Source organism: Ursus arctos, unplaced genomic scaffold, assembly GCF_023065955.2.
Source record: "Ursus arctos isolate Adak ecotype North America unplaced genomic scaffold, UrsArc2.0 scaffold_22, whole genome shotgun sequence".
In the NCBI taxonomy this organism is placed as follows: Eukaryota; Metazoa; Chordata; class Mammalia; order Carnivora; family Ursidae; genus Ursus; species Ursus arctos.
The window spans coordinates 60,359,858-60,378,735 of NW_026622897.1; the positions used below are offsets into that span (position 1 = coordinate 60,359,858).

Consider the following 18,878-nt stretch of genomic DNA (forward strand, 5'->3'; position numbering starts at 1 on the left):
ATGGGCCCGAAGATCTGATGGCAGGATGGCCTCCTAATGGTCAATAAGGTGTAACAAAGAGTCAGCTGAGACTGGTCAAACTACTGTTTCTCATGAGCCACAGACAATGGTTTTGTGGGGGGGAAATGAAGGACTTGAGAACATGAGTGGTGTTTTCCTTACTTCCTCCCCTTGTCCTTTGGAACTCTGGAAGGAATGCCTCCAAGATCATCAACAGTTGCCTCACAAGACCAGGCTGATGTTTAGATGAGGTTCTGAACCTGGCTGAACGTACCAGAGGAAATCATCCTCAGCCAAGAATGAAGATCTTACGGAGGCGTGGGGGGACTAGAGGTAGATTAGCTAATCTCATCAAGAGGATTTAAAAGTGAATACCAGGAGGAAACGGGAAATAACACAGCAAAACAGCACACTGGACTAGTCCCTCTGGATGATATTAAGTAGGATGTGGGAAAAAGAGTTTTGGGACTAGGGGTGTCCTCGATACGTGGAAGGTGAGATCCGAAGCCCAGCCGTAAGGGACCTCCAGCGTTCTAACGTACACCACACAGAGAACAAGCACAGTAACCCAGCACAAGAGCTGTGGACATGCAGGTATATCAGGAGACCACTTAGAAACGGGCAGGCTGGTGTGCGGCACCCGCCTGGAAAGCCATGCCCCTGAGGCAGAAAACTCATCGAGAAGGTACACGTGGGGCTTAGCAGAGTGACCCCACCAAGGGAGGCTCACAGGCAGAGGGGCAGTGCGGAGGCAGACTCTCCTCATGAGGGAGAAGCCCACCAAGGAGACAGTTCCTGGAAGTCTTCTTTGGTTAAAAACAAGAGGATCTGGCAAGCTCTTGAGTCGATTTCCTGGCAAGATGTACCGGTAGACCTTGGAGGTGAAGAATGAGGTCCTGCCACCAACTGGCTTGAACACTGAGAAATGTATCCTCTGGCTGAGGAGTTAGAGTTGGACAGGACTCAGGGATTGCAGATTCCCTACGGTGGTTAATGACAAGGTCAGGAACTCTGGATCTTTCCAGGCTGCTGCGCCGTCTTCCCTTTTTGGTCCATCTTCAGATTGGTGGCAAGATGGATGCAATCCAGGCATTGCGTCCAGACATGAAAATAACCAGAGGTGAATGCACTTCTCACTTTCTGTTGGGAGCAACAATTCCTCGAGCTCTTAACAGACTTCCCCCTTACATGTCATTGGCCAGAAGATGCCAATTTTTGAATCTGTCACTGGCAAAAGGAATGGGATTATGTGGGCCAAACAGATCCAGCTCCAGAAATGGATCCTCTTCCCTGGAGTTGCATAGGTGCCTGGGGAGTAATGGAAACTGGCAAATCCAGGGTTCACGTAGGAGGGAGGAAATTAGCAGGGAGTGGGTGCTGGGCAGGTAATTAACAGTGTGCTTCATAAGATATCTTCTGATAAATGTAGACAGTGAGTTCAGGTCAGAAAAAATATATATGAAAGCAAGAAAGAGAAGAAAGAAAGAAAACATGTAGAAAAACAAGAACACTTTGGCAAAGTAGAAGTAATTAGGCCCTTGGGGAAAATTACCATATCATCATAGAGATCATGGTAGTGAAAGAGATCGTGTTTGATATGGTCAGATTCTATCCTCAGCTTTCGAAGATTTTCAAATACTCAGAACAAAAAAATAGGGAGGCATTTTCAATTGCTGGGAGCCTAGATAGAAGAGACTCCATGTATTCAGAAAGCTCTTTCCAGTGCTTTCTGACTATGCGGTCACAAATGATAGGAAGGGAAGGACTCAGGAAGGCATGCCTACTGACATTTCACATGGACACGGACAAAGGCTGAAAAGAACACGTACGGAAGGTGCGCTCTTGCCTTTGTCTTACTACCTGGTCTCTCACCACCTCGCACAGTCCTCGTCCCTCTGCGTCTCTGCTGCACTTCCACTGTCTAGAAATATAGGCCTTGCTTGTCTCACCACTTCCCTAGAGGGCCCGCGCCAGACCTGGACTTAGAAATTGGTCTTCTGCCTCCACGGGGAAGCTGGGCTTCTTCAAGGAACTGTGGACTGGCCCAGGGCCGCTTGTTTCTCACAGCGGGGACACTTGGAGGCATCATGCAGCAAATTTGCTTCCATGAAGGTTTTGGTCAAAAAATCTGAGGCTATGTGCCTCTTCATACTCTCCAGGGCTAAGGACCACCCAAAGTTCCTGACACCCAGAGCACCCTGAAGGGACGTGTGTCCTACCTCCCACTTGGTGGTTAGCTGGCCATGTCACACCCATCAGGGCACAGAGGCCTTCCCTTGATTTGGAGGATAGTTTTCTACCCTCAGGCAGACTCCCTTCATGCTGACAGGAGACGCCATCTCCTTGTCGCCTAGCGATGTCTGTTTAACCTTCCAGCTGTGACTCCCTCCATTCCCCTGAGGTCCACCACCCACAACAGCTCTGGGCTCCATTGTCCTCCTGGAAACAGAATTCTCTAGCCAACGTGGGCACCACAGGACAGCCAATCGAGTCTGCAGTTCGTGTTTGCTGGACCAGCAGCCCCCACTGAGAACCTCTCTGGGTGAGAGGCAGTCCTGGCAGGCAGCCATGGCCGGTGCCCCACCTGCCTCCTGTTACATCTCGCACGTGCCTTCAGCACGCTGTGCACCAGGGGAAATTGACAGAGATGAGGAGCGCTTCCAACGATCTGGCAGTCTGCCAGTCCCCATACCCATGGGGGACCTTGGGAACATCCTTCCACACAGCCTGGTCTGGTCTTGGCCTTCTCCTCCTGTTCCTGAGCCCAAACCAGGGTGGGAGGCAGTAACAGGCCTGACTTTCAGGACACTTGTCACTTTAAGAACCAAAGCCCCAAGAGTAAGTCTGGAGCTCTGGGAGCTGCTCTGCACAGGGCTTGTGCTGCCAGCACTGTGACTCTAGACTACTTCCCTTGGAACCCTGCTGTCCACACACCTCTTCTCAGGCACTGGCCCCTAGCCTCTCTAGCTGCCCGCTCAAATTGGTCTCCCTCCTTTATGACACTGGGCTTCATTGGACTTCTGTCAGCAATGTTCTCCTGTCCTGGTGCCTCCAAGTGTCCCCAGATATTCACATGAATAATAGGACTTTCTCCTGAATGCCAAGCTATCCCCAAAGAGCAAACCTCCCTGTCCTCAGCCTCTGCCATCAGCTCTGCTGCCCTTTGCTGCCCTCCCCTGGCCATCGGCGTCAGTGCAGGTAGCTTTTCGGCACTCTGATGGCTTTACTGAGACTCTTACTCAATAAACGCTTATTTAGGGCCATTCTGTACTATGCAATGTCTAGACACTGAGGATTCAGCAATAAAAACACATGGCACTTTCTTTCCAGGAGCACAGTCTAGTGAGGAAAAGTGGAGAGAGAGAGAACGGGAATGGATGAATTCTAGTGGACCCCTGGGGAAGCCTGGATTTGCTTATCATTCCACAGACTCTACTGCCTGGAACCTGCACCTGACTCCCCTTCCCTTTGGGGGTGGAGTTGGGGACCTTTGACCTCCCTCCAGTAGTAGAGTGTGCCAGTCCTGTCTGCCTTCATCCCCCCTCGCATGTTATGGTTTGTTTTCATTGATAAACCGCTATTTCTGAGCAGGTGCCAGGCATTCTGCACTAGAGATAAAGTGGGGGAAATGCTAGCCCCCATGTCCCATGGAATTTAGAGTCTAAGGCCATAGACACAAGTAAGTAAATCAGATTGTTTGATAACACTTACGGTGAGCATTACCCTTTGCTGTGTTCGGCCCTGTTCACATCTAGTAAGAGTCCTGCACAGCAAAGATCCTGTATGGGACCCCTAGTTCGGGGGCAGCAGGAATGAGCCAGACAGGAGCAGAGCCTGTGCGCGTGACAAGTGTCTCGGGAAGTGCTGAATGCATGACGGGGGCCGCAGACCAGAGGCCTGAGAACCAAGCCCGTTGCCTCCAACAGGCTATGCTGCACGGAGCAGCTCCTGGGCCTTCCCCTCAGCCTCGGCGCACCCACCGCTTCCGGACACTGTCTTGTCCCCACCATCCTGCTCTTCACTCGCGGGGCCAGATGCGTGAGATCTTTAGCAGGGTCCTAGTCAGGTCAAGGATAACTCGAGCAATGTGGTCCAACACTGCAGGAGCCATATCTGCTCTGTTAGCCTGTGATTACCCAGTCCTGGCACCTGGCTCAGAGGAAGCACTCCACAATTCTGTGGTGGTTGTTGAATGAATGCATGAATTGCGCATAATTGTCCCGGCAGGAGCTTAGCTCCCGCAAAACATTTAGTCATGATTGGAATCATTTGATCAGTGGAGACAGCCATTCTGGTTAATCCAGACCTGGATTTATAACCTAATTTGGTGTGTTGGCCCCCAGCAGGGTGTAGACCACCGGAGTGATGGTCTGGTCGGGGCCAGGGGTGCAGAGGGATTGCGAGAGCACATTCCCCAGATTTGGAAGCCAAGAGCCTCTGCAAGGTCTGTGCTCCCTTTGACGAGTCCTAGGGGGCCCCGGTGCGGCTCCTGACTGACTTTCACTCGTCTGGCAGGGACTTCAACACATTTTGCTTAAAACTACAGCTGGCTTGTAATTCCGGCCTCAGACGGTAATTACAGCTGCCGGGGCTCCTTGGAGAGATAATTACAGAAAGGATTCAGCACATTCATTTTATCTGCACACTTAACCATCAATTAAATCATTACCGCCTAATCCTATTCCAGAGTCTAGAAATGTTCTGTGAATGTATAAATTTGAAGGCATGAAGTTTGTTTTCAGATGGTTTTAAGTGAAAAATTGCCCAGTTTCCAGAGCGAATGGAGGCCCTGTGTGTCTACACTGTGGAGGCAGAGCCAGGGATATTCTGGTCCTGCCTCCCTGGAAGTCCGCCACGGGAGGGCCAGGCCGGAATGCACTGGTAGGGCGGGGCCCAGCCCTGCCTTTGATCTCCCATGGGGCTCGGGATTTTCTAGAGCAGGATTACTATAGAGACCTAGAGGACAGCTCCTGGGGACGGATGGGAGGGTGGCTCATTTTCCCAGCAGGCTCCTGGGAGGGATTTTGTAGGAGCCCTAGGCCACCACCCACTAACTGAAAGCCAGGGAGGAGGTCTTTTCACTGTGGGAACCCAGGAGAGCTTGGGATTGAAGACAAGCTCGAGAGTCAGACCACTGAGCTCCTGTTTTGGCTCCAGCACTTCTGAGCTGTGTGTCCCTGAGCACGTTTCTGAACCTCTCTGAGCCTCAGATTATTCATCTCTGTTCCGGCACAGTAATAGACTTGCCCAAATGGAGCAGCTTGTGAATGAGAAAGTCACGTAGCGTGTTCAGTACAGTGTCTGCCCTTTATGGATGCTAGGTAAATTTTGATAATCGTTGTGATTTGACACACCAAGATGTCCAGGGGAGGGAGAGAAGAGAAGGGCACCCGACGGAGCTCAGCCTTCCAGTGCTGTGAGATGTTGTGTTTCGGGGTCTGACCGGTCTCCATCTTGTAACCAGAGCCCCCTTTGCAGCAGGAGACAGAGGGAGCCAGCTTCCCTGTGTTCTAGTGAACACATCTGGAAATTGCTTGCCCACCGCGTGTCTCACCCTGGCACCTCACCCCAATTCTGTCTATCCCTGCGGCTCTCCCAGGCTTCCTGTTACGGAGAGAACCCAAATTCCCGAGCGTGCACACAGAGGCCTTCACAGCCTGGCCCCTGTCTGTCTGGAGGCCTAGCCCCTCACGGCCCCTTGACGTGTTACGCCCAGCCGCACCACGCAAGCTGCTTCTAGGAGGTGGAGACACTGTGCTCTGATGATGTCCCTTTGCTTTTGCATGTGCTGTCCCACCTGCCTAGGACGCCTCCCCAGGTCTTCCCTGCAAACGTGTACTTACTTTGGATTCAACCCAAACAGAACGTCCTCTCGTCATATATATACCTTTGTGATAGCTCCCATAATGCGATTTCGCCATTTCGTATTTGTTTTCCTGAATAGACTGTGAGCTCCCTGAGAACAGGGAGTGGATCTCATTCATCTCTGAATCCCTAGGCGCTTGTATAGGCCCCAGCGATGAGTAGGTGCTTGGCATTGGCTGGATGAGACAGAGACGGAGGGCCCCGCTTCCCATGTGCTCCCAATGAGGAATGCAGGTCCTTCCCTGACTCCTAGGTTGGGCCTCCTTCACTGACAGCCACTGCATGATTTCAGCAGAATGTACCCGCTGCAAAGCGGAGTGCCCAAGCCCTTGCAACACCCCAGGCCTTGCTCCACAGCACAGGATCTCCCTCTCTGGAGGGGCTATCGGGGAAAGTCTGTAAGACCCACAAGGAAAGAAATACAGCAGGGAGCCAGGCCCCCCCGACTCCGGGACAGTTCACATTTCAAGATGGTCTGCTGACTTTGCTCAGGAAGGTGTGAAGGCAGGAGATGGGGAGGCGGCGGGGGTAGAGGCTGTGCCCTCCAGGAAGGCTTCGGAGTCTGTTCTGCAAACAACCTTAGCCATCCGACGTGCCATCCTCAGGCGTGGGGACCTGGCTTGAGGCTGGGGGGATGTCATTGCCTTCGATGGCACCTGTGAAAAGGACCTCAGCCTCTGTGCACCCCCCCCAAGCCGGAGACCTGCTCCGAAGAAAGCAGCCCGTGCGTGTGCTTGCGCTGGCTTCGGCAGCGTGACTCTGCCTACTTATTGCAATTTCACGCCACGATGATCCCACTTCAGTCCAGGCTGAAAATGGCAGCTGTGCCCACTGCGTCTCCAGCGTTGTGTCGTGCGCGGTTTTGTTCTACAGACTTATTGAAATCGTTTGATAAAGTGGCAAAATCTCTGCTTCAGAACACAGAGAATTCTCCCAAAATAACTCACCTTTTATAGGGCCTCCAACATAATTTTGCAGGGGGCACAGTGAGTTAGAGGCCACTTCTCTGCAACTTCCCTGGAGATCTGAATCTCCATTCCACCCCACAGCCACTGTCACCATCCTTGCCTAACAGCGGCCTGTGGTTCCACAGTGGGATGGGTTGGCACCGATGCGAGACACCCACCTGCACTGGTGATCAGTGCGGGGCCATGGCAGGGCCAGGGACAGCAGGGGCCTCCGTCTTCACAGAACAAAAGAGGATGGCCGAGGATGTTCCTGGAGGTAGCAGGGAAGGGAAATCGAGGGGAGGCAGGAGGTTTAACAGGAGGAGCAGAGACGTCAAAGAGCAAAAGACAGCGCCAGCACCCCACCCTGAGACCCAGGGGACGCGCGGGCCTAAACTGCCTTCTGCGGAGAGGGCTGCAGAGTTGTGGCTCCAAGGGAGAACCTGAGGCGGGGAGGCAGGTGGAAGGTTCGAGTGAGGAGTCAAGGATGTAGACGATGGCATGTGGAGGGCTGGAATTGGTTCAAAGAGAGGTTCCCTTCGGGGAAGGGGAAATACAGTAGGAGGGATGAGGTGACTGGACAGTGGGGGCAGAAGGAAAGGGAGTGAGGCCTGGCAGGCTCAGCCTCAGGGAGCAAAGTATGCCTCCCCTGGAGGAAGTAAGGCGACCAGGCTGTCCTGGGGTGAGAAGATAAAGCCATAACCCCGCTCAGACCAACTGCCCTCCCAGAGCTGTTCGCAGGGGACTTGACCTGAGCCGTCTCTCAGCCATGCATCCGTTCATTCATGCATCACCCAGTGCATCCGTTCATTCATGCATCTTCCAGTGCTTCCGTTCATTCATGCATCACCCAGTGCTTCCGTTCATTCATGCATCACCCAGTGCATCCGTTCATTCATGCATCACCCAGTGCATCCGTTCATTCATGCATCACCCAGTGCATCCGTTCATTCATGCATCACCCAGTGCTTCCGTTCATTCATGCATCACCCAGTGCTTCCGTTCATTCATGCATCACCCAGTGCTTCCGTTCATTCATGCATCACCCCGCGCTCATGAGTCTTACGTCTGGTGTGCCCACGGCCTTCCCACCACCTTAAGCCCTAACCTGCCTGCCCGACCGCCACCTCCCTTCGTCTGCCCTGGACTGTGCCCATCTAAGCTGTCAGTCACTGTCCTGCCTTCTCCCCGGAGCCGGTCGTCGCCCTCCTAACAAGCAGGTGTGCCTTGCCTGTAACACAGTACCTCAGATGAGTAACAATAGCATGTGAGCTTTCCTACATCGAGCAGCGACTCTGCCCAGGGCGCTGTGCTAAGCACTGCACACGCATCATCCAATTTCACCCTCACCCTGTGAGGTAAACGATATTATCTCCCCCGATGAAAGAACTGAAGCTTGGCTAAGTTTTCCAACATCTTGAGGAGAAGAAGTGGCGGAGCTGGCATATTGAGGTAGGTCGTATTATATGTCCATCGTTACGTGCCCTCTCTACACCCTGCGAGGATCTTACACTCCAGTTACTCTGGATGAGGCCCTCTGACTTGCTCTGGTGAAGAGATGGGGTCCCAGCTCCAGGTGAGGGCTTTAGGAGACATCCCGTGCTTCTACTTACCCCTCGAGCTTTGGGCATCTGTCGGGGAATTACGGAGGTCCTGGAATGAGAAGACACAGAGGCAGACCTCCCCGGTCTGGAGCCCGATCTGACTGAGCCCAGCAGAACTGCATGCAGCCCCCAGACCCCTGAGCAAGAAATACGTGTTCATTGTTACAAGCAGCTAGGACTGGGGAGTGGATTGTCATGGCAGCAAGGTGCAGGGGCAGTGCTTAGGAAAGGCTCTGTCTTCCTCTCTTCATCAAGTTGAACCAGGCAGCCTACAGCTGTCCCGGTGGCTCTCTTCTTTTTCTTCCCCTGCCCTCTTCCCACGTACCTACGCGGAGCACAACTCTCAAACCCGCTTCTGTGCCCGTCAGCTTGGAAGACACGGCTGCAGCAGACACGACCCCTCCTTCACGCGGTCAGTCCGTGTGCGGCTCCCCCAGCCCTGCTGCTTCGGAGAGACTTTCCCTCTGCGCCGTTATTCCCTCAGCTCAACTAAGAACGTAGAACTAAAACAACGCCTAAGAATTTTTGGAAAATTCTTGTGTTTTCCTCCTGCTGGCGCTGATTCCCTCTCCCTCGTGACCTCACATTCCCAAGTGATTTGTCAGGAAAGTTGTTTGCGAATTTACTCTCAGTTGTTCTGCTTCTGATCTTTCCCCCACCTAATCATCTGCTGCTTCGACATAACCATGATTTTCAAAACCGGTAGGCGTGCAGTGAACAATACGCAGTAATATGGATTAACTGAAACCTTTTTTCTTTTTTTTAAAAAAAACATCCTAAACACTTAATGGGATACTTTTTTTATTTTAGCAGCCAAGATATGTTCTATGGGTTTTTTCTGCAAATGTATTTTTAAATGTTGTATCCTGATAAGATTAAACTTCGTAACAGCAAAGACTTTATTTTTACAGATAAGAGCATGATTTTCTCTAATGTGAAAGGCTCTGAACTGTAAGCATATGTTCTGCTTCTGCACCATTCCTTCTTCTGATAAAAGAACCCCGTTCCCCCCGAGGACCCACCCCACTCCCTCTGTGTCCCTGTGGTCTGGGGGACGTAACCACACCCTTAGTTCCAGAAATGCGTCTGTGGCGCCCCGGCACATTCGGGCATCAGTTCAGGGTGGCAACGTGACCCAAGTCAGGCCCAGGGGTTTTGCTGGAACCGTCAGGAAGAGTCACGTCTTCCCATTGGGCCGTGGGCTGTGAGGGTATAAATGTGGTGTCGCTACTGCTATGTCGCCATCACACAGAAACTGCCCCAGAACAGAGCAGATCAAAGGAGAGCCACGTCGAGATGTGGAGAAAGTGGTAATGAGTCCAGGTGACATTGTCTGAGTGTCTGGAGGGAGGGAGAGACAGAGAGGCAGACCGAGACATGGTAAAGTCGTGTGGATAACGTCACTCAGCAGCTCAGGGTGGAACTGACCAGCACCTGCCCAGCTCAACAAGGTGAAGAGAAGAGTGACAGCAGGTGGCTGGGGCTGGGGAGCCTCAGAGGGTGGTGCCGGAAGGGTAGCCGACAGGGCCCAGGCCACAGGGACGAGTTTCAAGACTGACAAAGGCAGGCAGAAGCGGTAGGCCAAGGCTGGGACCAGACACTGACGGGAGGACAGGGCCCCCCTGAGGCAAGTAGGCGGCCCTGGGACTGCAGGTGAGCGGGGTGGCCCTGCGAGCTATGCCAGCTCTGGGGGCTGCAGGGGTGAGTTGGGGCCCGCCTCATGCCTCTGCCTTGTGAAGTGCAGGTTGCTGCGGGGAGTCTGGGAGCCCCGGGCACTCGGGGTATGGAGTGGTGCCGGCACTCAGCCCCTTCCTCTTTTGGTTTATTCTAGTTACGGGTCATAGAAACCAAATGGAGCTAGCTCGGGACTTTTTGTAAGGAGAGGGAAATTATTGGAATTCAAGAACAGAAATGTATCTAAGTTCCAGGAAGGTCTGGGGCTGGCACCTGGAAACTCTGGGGGAAGCTAGACAACATTTATTTTCTGTCTCACTCTGCTCTCGTCTTCTGTTTACCTCTGCTACATCCCTCCTTCCCTCCCCTCCCCCTCTCTCTCCCTCCCCTCCCCCTCTCTCTCCCTCCCTGTCCTCTACCTCCCCCCAACCCCGCCCACGCACAAGCACGCACATGCACGTACGCATGCGCATCTGTCTCCCTCCATATTCTCGTTTCTCTGTTTTCCTCTTTCTTTCCCTTCCCTGCTTTCTCATAGCATATCTTTCATTCCCCCATCTCGGGTGGGGTGCCAGCTGAGACAGTAGGGTGCAGGTGAGGGGGGATAAAGGGAGAGCCATGTCTTCCAGGACTCACTGCTGTGGTTGGGGGGCGCTGCAAGTGATGGAGAGGAGGGGGTCTTGTCAGCCTGAGCTGGGAAGACACTGCAGACTCAGCCCCGGGGGCTGGCCGTCACCACTTTTATCATCAGTTCCCACAGCAGTCTTCAGCTGTTCTGATGTCTGCCCTCCCACAGTCATCCAGCCAGCATTCACTGAGCACCTGCCACGGGCCACGCGCTGTTCCACACACTGGGAATGCAGTGTTGAGGGTGAAACTTGCATTCTGGCAGAAGGAGACAGACCAGCCACAAACACGTAAATGGAAATAGGTCATGATAAGTTCAAGGATGAGAATACGCCAGAGAGATGTGATGGGGTGAATGGGGCCACCTTGGTGTTGGGAAGTGACACTTACCAGAAATGTGGGACAAGAAGCAGACAGCAGAACAAAGACTTGGGAAGAGCGGAGCGGAAGCGGTGTGGCTAGGCCTGGCACGCGAGTCCCAGGGAGTCTGGGTCCAGGGGAGGAGGGCAGCTGCCGCTCATCAGGACCCCCGGGGACAGGAGTTGAGCTCGGTCTCCTCACCTGCCCCCTCTGCCAGCGCATTGTGTCTCACAGGCCAGGTGCTGCACTCAGAGCTGTGAGAGCTCAGCTTCTCCACAGGTAACACCAACCCCTAATTCATCCAGAAAGAGCTGCCTCTTCCTGGCTCCATCCTCGGTTGCTTTGTCCCCGTCTCCCCGCGTTTCCAGCCCCCTGATGCAGGTCCAGGGTCCACACACACTACCTGTCTGAGCCCCTACCCTTTGTGTCTGCCCTCAATGGCTTCCTTTCCCCACACGGCTCGGCGGTTCCCTGTCTCACAAGTCCTGCTTGTTGCTCACCTTTCTGCCCCCAGCCGCACTCCAAGTCTCTCTGCTGGTCATCCTCAAAGGTCTCAGACCTGCTTCTCCAAGCTGACAGCCCCTCCTGCACCTCTTACCCCCAGCCTGGACCCAGCTCCTCCATAGTTCCCAAGCACAGCTAGTGCCTGGCTGCGGCGTTTAAAGAAACTTGCCTAAGGGCTGGGGGTGACCTGAGTGATGATAAGACCAGCAGATCATATGAAACTGAACATTCTCTAACCAGGGAAGGAAACCTCCACCTCAAGTCGCAGTTGTCCCTGCCAATCTCGGGAGACTGCCTGCAAGGAAGACACCACGTCGTTCCTCAGAGTAATACGGCCTCCTATGATGTGAGCCTCTCAGGCCAAGATGAGATCTGGGCTTTATCTGATAATCTAAGTCCCCCAAGGGACCCCCATCCCCAAGAGCTTCTCCCTGGGGCCTCGCAAACACTCTACAGGTGGTTCCTGCAGCAGGGAGCTGGGCTGAGGGAGACGTGAAGCTGAGGTCAGCAGTCGTTCCACTCACCAAGTGCCGAGTGTGCCCGGAGGGGCTCCTGTTTCTCATTCACGCCGAGGCCCGGTGTTAACAGCATTGCAGAGAGATACATTCATGGCCAACTGTCAGTCAGATTTTTCAGAAGACAGCAGATACTCAGATAAAGGAAAATTGTGCTGATAGGGTTTTTTTTTTTTTTTTGACATTTTGGGAAGTTGAGATGAAAAGTTAATGGTAGGAATAATACCCCAAAATGTTGATATTATTTATAACTTCATATAAGCCTCTAAATCTTTGGGGGAAAGAAAGTGTCATCTATCATACCCTCTTTTCTTTTTTTTTTTTTTTTAAGTATTTATTTTTGAGAGAGAGAGAGCATGAGTGGAGGGAGGGGCAGAGGGAAAGGGAGAAGCAGATTCCCTGCTGAGCAGGGAGCCCGATACGGGGCTTGATCCCAGGACTCCGGGATCATGACCCAAGCTGAAGGCAGACGCTTAACCGACAGTCACCCAGGTGCCCCCTATCATACCCTCTTTTCAAACAACAAACATATTTAAGGATCTCTCTCTCTCTCACACAAAAAAGTAAACTGTAAAACATTACAATTTTTAAATTACCACATACCTGACTTTTCAAACCGAGTTTCTGTTCAACCTATTAGCTGTATTTATTCCCTACAACTACCTCCCAGAGTTGAAGCTCATTTTGAGAACTTCTCCCAAGTTTCCTCCAGGAGGAACACATCCATACTCACGCCTGGAGAAGGGAAGGGGGGAGCATGGTGGGCCTGGGTAAGCGGAGGGGGTGGGGAACCCCTGCTTGAGGCCGCCATCTAGCAGGTATTTTCTCTCTTGTGGTATCGCAGCAATCCATAGGCTCTACAGCTGTTCTCTCTGGCCTGTGTAAACTCTGGGCATGGAGGCCATCTCCAAGAGCATGTCTGCTGAAGCAGGTGTCACCAGCCAGTTGAGGTGAGGCTAGTCCCAGGAGGTGCCCGGGAAGGAGGCCCCCAGTGCCTGCCATCTCTCCCTCAGGTAGTCTGGAAGCAGCATCGACAGCTGCTCGGCTGTTTCCTCCTCATTTTAAGCCACTCTCCTTAGGAAGGAGAATTCAGATTTTACCAGGTCTCCCTCCTTCAAAAGCTTCCACTGGCTGGCCGTGGCTATTTATGTTCCCTAAATTAATTTTCTGTTTTTCGCCTTTTCTCCTGATGCGTCCTTAACCTAGAGTGCCTTTCCTCTCCATTCTTACCATATAAATGCCACGTAATCCTCAGGGTTCGGTTGAAGTGCCACCTCCTGTGCGAAGTCTCCAGTGAGCGACACCCACTTAGCATGAAGTACTCCCAGGGTACTTCGATTGTGATTCACACTGACCGCTTACTGCCTCTAGCTTTTGCTCTATAGTGAGTTAGATCATCTGTCTTCTCTCTTGACTGTGAACCCCTTGAGGTCTGAGATTGTTTCCTCCCCATGCTGAAAAGTAGGGGCTTTCATTAGTCGCTCAACTGATGTATTTAGCTGACATGAGCTCATTTCTGGACCTTTGCTACAGATGGTGACTGAGCCTTTCCACTGTGGTCCATAGAGAAGTTTCTAGCATGTGATCATCAATAGGCAGGAGGGGACTGGTCAGTGTGAGTCCCAAGGGAAGATTAAGACACATGCAATCTGCACATAGCTCTTCAAAATGGGTAGAAGCATCCAGAGGAGAGGCGCAAGTTACCCACACGTGCGGCAGGCTGGGTGCATCTACCTACCGTTGTTGGCCAATGAGAGCTAGAGGATACTGGGGTCTTGCTATGTAGCCAGAAGATACTTACCATCAAGCATCCGTTTTATTGTATACTAAACACTGGTGGGTTGGTAGGTAGATAGATGACTCTTCATTCATTATCTCTTTGGTATTTATGCTTGTAGCTCTTCATTATTTTTCAGAGCTCCGTTTGTCCCTTTTTAGGAAATGCTGAATTTAAATACTTTGGTCCTGTTTGAAGACCAGCCAAATAGAGCTCTCAGAAGCCAAAGCTAGCCACCTCCTCCCCATCTGCCCTGTCCGACACTTCTGCAGGGCCAGCGTGAATGAGGACTGTGAAGGCAAGAGGGGTGCTTCAGCAGCTCCAACGTAGTCTCCACCCTGGCTTCCCTGCTCTCCTGTGTGCTCCCCGTCAACCTCGGCACTGCTTGCAGGCTCCAAGTCCCAAAATACAAATCTGGCCTTGCTCTTCCCTTACTCCAATAGCTGCACTTTGTTCAGACCAAGATCAGGCTCCCTATCCTGCCATTCCTGGGCCTCTGTGACCCTGCCTCCATCTCTTCCTTGCACTTTGTGTTGAGGCCATGCCCAATTTCTGGTGGCCTGCTCCATGCTTTTCGTTCACCCCCGTGCCCTTGCTCCTGCTTTGACTTCTTGTGCTATCCTCTCTACCTCTCTTTGCTTGGCGAGATCCAGCTCATCTTTTAAGCATCTCATCAGTTATTTTCTTCAGGAGGCATTCTGGAGATCCTCCTCCTACGAGTTCAGTGTCTCTTGTATGTGTTCTCTCCCACTGGTACCCCGGGCCTACCCCTACCATGGCGTTTGGTGCCACTTGGTATTATCTGTGTACGTGTCATCCACAGCCCACCCGACTGCTCCTTGAGGAGAGCAGGTGTTATTCGTTGTTGTATAACCAGTACCTGGCAAAACGCCTGGCACAAAGTCAGCACTGAATAAATTCTTGTTGGATAGAATTCCATTTCTTCTATCTTACAACTTAGAAAATGATTGTTGATTTGTTAGATGGACTCCGCATGTCATATTTTCAAAACTACAGCTACAGTGGTTCTGTTAATGTGTAAAAGTAACCCAGGGCTAGCTCGCTCTGAAAGCCAAAGAACCTCCATTTTCTTGAAGAGCAAATGAGCTCGACCTTCCTTCCAGCACTCTGTTCTCCAAGTGCAGGATGATGACAGTGCCAAGTTCCTAGTCTTTGTTCAGATGGGATTTGGGGCAAAAAAAAAAAGTTCTCAAAAGGGTCTGGGCAGAGAATCATCTTAGTTTAAAAACAGGTCAGAAGAACAATGACCATCTCCTTCAGAATTCCTTCATGCTTGGTCTCACCATGCCGGCTGCCTATCTCCACAATCTTTCAAGGTGCTTCTTCATATTATTTGCATCATTTATTGTCTGTATTGTGGCATTCTGTTCAAGTAGTTCTCAATCAAGTTTCCTTTCCAACATCACCTTGCAGAGGGATATGGGGGATTCAGTCATTTATTTATCAACAAATATTGATTGAGTACCTAGGATGGGTATACATCTGTGAGAAAAAAATAGACAAAATTTCTTGCCCAAGTGGAGCTTATATCCTATTGGAAAAACCAGGAAATAAACATTGTAAATGAGCATATTATGTATTGTGGAAAGTAATAATAACTAATCAATAAAAAGAAAAATACAATAGGGCAAGTAAGGGGGACCAGAAGTATAATAGTGGGTTTTTTTCTTGATTGGTTGGTTGGTTGGTTGGTTGGTTGGTTGTTTTGGGGGGGGTGATGATAGAGGTAATGTCGGTCTCACAGAGAACTGAAACATTTGAGCAAACGGTTGAAGGAGAGGCGGGGGAGGAAGCCACGTGAGTATGCAGGCTGAGGGGGTGGCCAATACAAAGGCCTTAGGGAAGTTTGGACAAGGAGCCCTGAGAACCATGTGGGGGATGCAGGGGAGGGAGGGAAATAGGAGATGAGAGCAGAACAGTAACAGGTATGCAGGGCTCAGATTACATAGAACCTAACAAATCTTTATAAGGACTCTGGTTCATACACTGAGATGAACAGGAAGCCGTTGCAGGATTTTGTAGAGATGTGATGTGAGCTGAAGTTATAACTGACCCCTTTGATTGTATGTTGAGAAGAGACTCTAGGGTGTAGGGGTGGAGGGGGGAGATACGCTAGGAGTCTACTGCTGTTACCCAGATGGAAACTGTAGAGGCTTGGACAGGTGTAGACGCGGAGTAGTGATGAGGAGTGGTTATATTCTGGATATATTTTTGGAAGGAGACCTAATAGGGTTTCCTGATGTAGGGTATGACAGAGAGAAGTGAAGGAGGATTCAACGTTTCAGGCCTGAGCAGCTGGAAGTGAGCCGAGGAAGACAGTAGGTAGAGCACCTGTGCAGGGCAGTCAGAAGTTGGACCTACCGAGTTTGAAGCGTCTCTTGGATAGCTACAAGGAGACATCAACTGGAAGTTAAATGCAGAAATCTAGAGTTCCAGAGAAAGGTCAAGCTGACGTTGTAAAGATGGTTGACGTATAAATGGAGAAGAGAAGAGGCCCAAGGACAAAAAACTGGGACATTCCAATACTTAAAGGTAGGAAAAAGGAGAGAAAGCAACAGAGACTGAGGAGGAGAAAATTATTGATGAAGTAGTAGGAAAACCAGGAATGTCCAAAGACCTGAGAGAAGATACTGTTCCCAGGAGAAGGGAGTGGTCAGATCTCAGATGTTGCCAATAGGTCAAGTAGGATGAGGACAGAGAACTGACATGCAGTTTATCAATGTGCTGGCTGTTGGTGACATGGGATACTAGGTTGATGGTATCCTTCCAAAATTCTTATCTACCCAGAACGTTTTTTGGAAATAGAGTCTTTGTAGATATATTGAGTTATGTTAAAATGATATCATACTGGATTAAGATGGGCCCAAAATCCAATGACTCATGTCCTTATAAGAAGAAGACCATGTGATGAAGGCACAGAGAGAGCCAACAAGGAGAATGCAGGGTCATGGTGGAGCAGAGAGTGGAATGATCGGCTACCAGCCGAGGAATGGTGAGGATTGCCGGCAACCACCAGCAGCCAAGAGGAGGCAAGGAAGGATTCTTCCAAAGAGTCTTTAGAAAGACCATGGCCCCACTGATACCTTGAATTCAGACTTCTGGCCTCCAGAACTGGGAAAGAATAAATTCCTATAGTCTTAAGCCACCCAGTTTATTGTATTTTGTTATGAAAAGCCTGGGACACTGATGCCCTTGGTGCCGTAGCTCAGGCTGCTGTAACAAAATACCGTAGACCGGAGGGCTTACTCAACAGGTGTCTATTCCTCACAGTTCTGGAAGCTGGAAGTCAAAGGTCAGGGTACTGGCCTGGTTGGTTCTGGTGAGGACTGTCCTCCTGACTTGCAGATGGCTGTTTTCCTCCCATGTGCTCGCATGACAGGTGGAGAGACAGAAGGAGCGCTAGCTCTCTGATGTCTCCTGTAAGGGCTCTAAGCCCATCATGAGGGCCCTACCCTCAGGACTTCTTCTCCCCCTAGTTACCCTGCAAAGGTCCCATCTGCAAATACCATCGTACTGGAGGTTAGGGCTTCAATATGTGAATTTTGTGGGGTACACAGTTCATTCCATAGCACTTGATAAAACAGTCATTTTACATCTCTGTACCTTGATTTCCTCATCTGTAAAATGGGGATAATAATAGTATACCCACCTCAGAAAATTGTGGTAAGAAGTGAGTGAATTAATAGATGTAATAGTCTTAGAATGGTTCATACTAAATGCTATGTAATAGTAACTATTATAATGATTTATAGATCCAATCATTGTGTTTTGAAATTAAAACACTCATTTTCATTTGTTCTTTGTTTAATTCTCAGTTAGCTCATTAACTTGACAGATTATATTTCCCTAAACTGCTAAACACTAATTTCACACTTAATCAAATTCTCTTAAACGTTCCAAATTCAAGGAAAAAAACTTATAATCTAGCAAATAAAATTCTCCTAATATTTAAGCACTGTTTAAGCAATCGATTGACTAAATTCCCTATTTCAAACTGAAGCCACAAGTTTCAAGTGTGGTTATGTCAGACAATTCAAACGTCTAACACAGTAGGTGTTAAACAAAATTGTTCTCAAGCACTGTTAACTCTTTCTTTTTAAAGAAATTTTATTTTTTTAGGCAGTTTTAGGTTCACACAGAAAAACTGAGTAGAAAGTATAGAGAGTTCCCATATAACCAGTGTTTCCACACATGCACACCCTCCGCTGCTACCAACATCCCCCGCCAGAGTGACACATTTGTTACAGTCAGTGAACCTGCATTGACATATCAATATCACCCCAAGTCTGTCGTTTACATCATGGTCCATTCCTGATGTTGTACATTCTCTGAGTTTACACAAATTTACAGTGGCCAGTATCCATTCAGATAATGGCATGTATCATACAGAGTATTTTCACTGTCCTTAAGATTCTCAATCAAGCACTGTTAACTCTCAGATGCAAATAAAAAATCCTATACATTTAGATTAAATTACCTGAAGCATATCAGCATCTTAAAAATAAATTTATAAACTTAGCGTAGTGGATTTTCCTGAGCATTGAAAGGTTAAATAAATGTAACTAGTCAAGTTATCCTAAATATATCTATTAAAATCATAAATCTAATAATTTTTACTATATCATATTATTAAGCACTTACCTCAAAAACATAAAGCGGAGTTGTGATCACAAAATGGGTTATTGCACTGAAACAAATAAAACCTACACAAAAGCGTTATTACTTCATCGTTCGGAATTCTTGTTTGTTATACCCTTCTGGTGCTGCAAAGGTGATCTTCCCGAGAGCAGGAAGGGAACGATCAGTTCTTCAGTGGCAACTGAGACTACAGATGGCCCTTCAGAGGTCTGAGTCCCAAATTGCAAAGGTCAGATACCTGTGCACAGACGTGGGAAAGGGCAGGATTGCCCCCCGGAAAGTTTCACCAGAGCTGTGCCCTCGCAAGGCAAGTCCCTTCTTCTGGCTGGCTTCTGCAACTGTGCTG

At 50.0% G+C, this 18,878-nt stretch overlaps 1 protein-coding gene across 1 annotated transcript in view; it reads left to right on the plus strand.

The window, feature by feature from the left end:
* SYT9 (synaptotagmin 9) overlaps nucleotides 1-18,878 on the plus strand; it is a 185,406-nt gene that overhangs the window by 157,477 nt on the left and 9,051 nt on the right. The gene's annotated exons all lie outside the window — the stretch shown is intronic.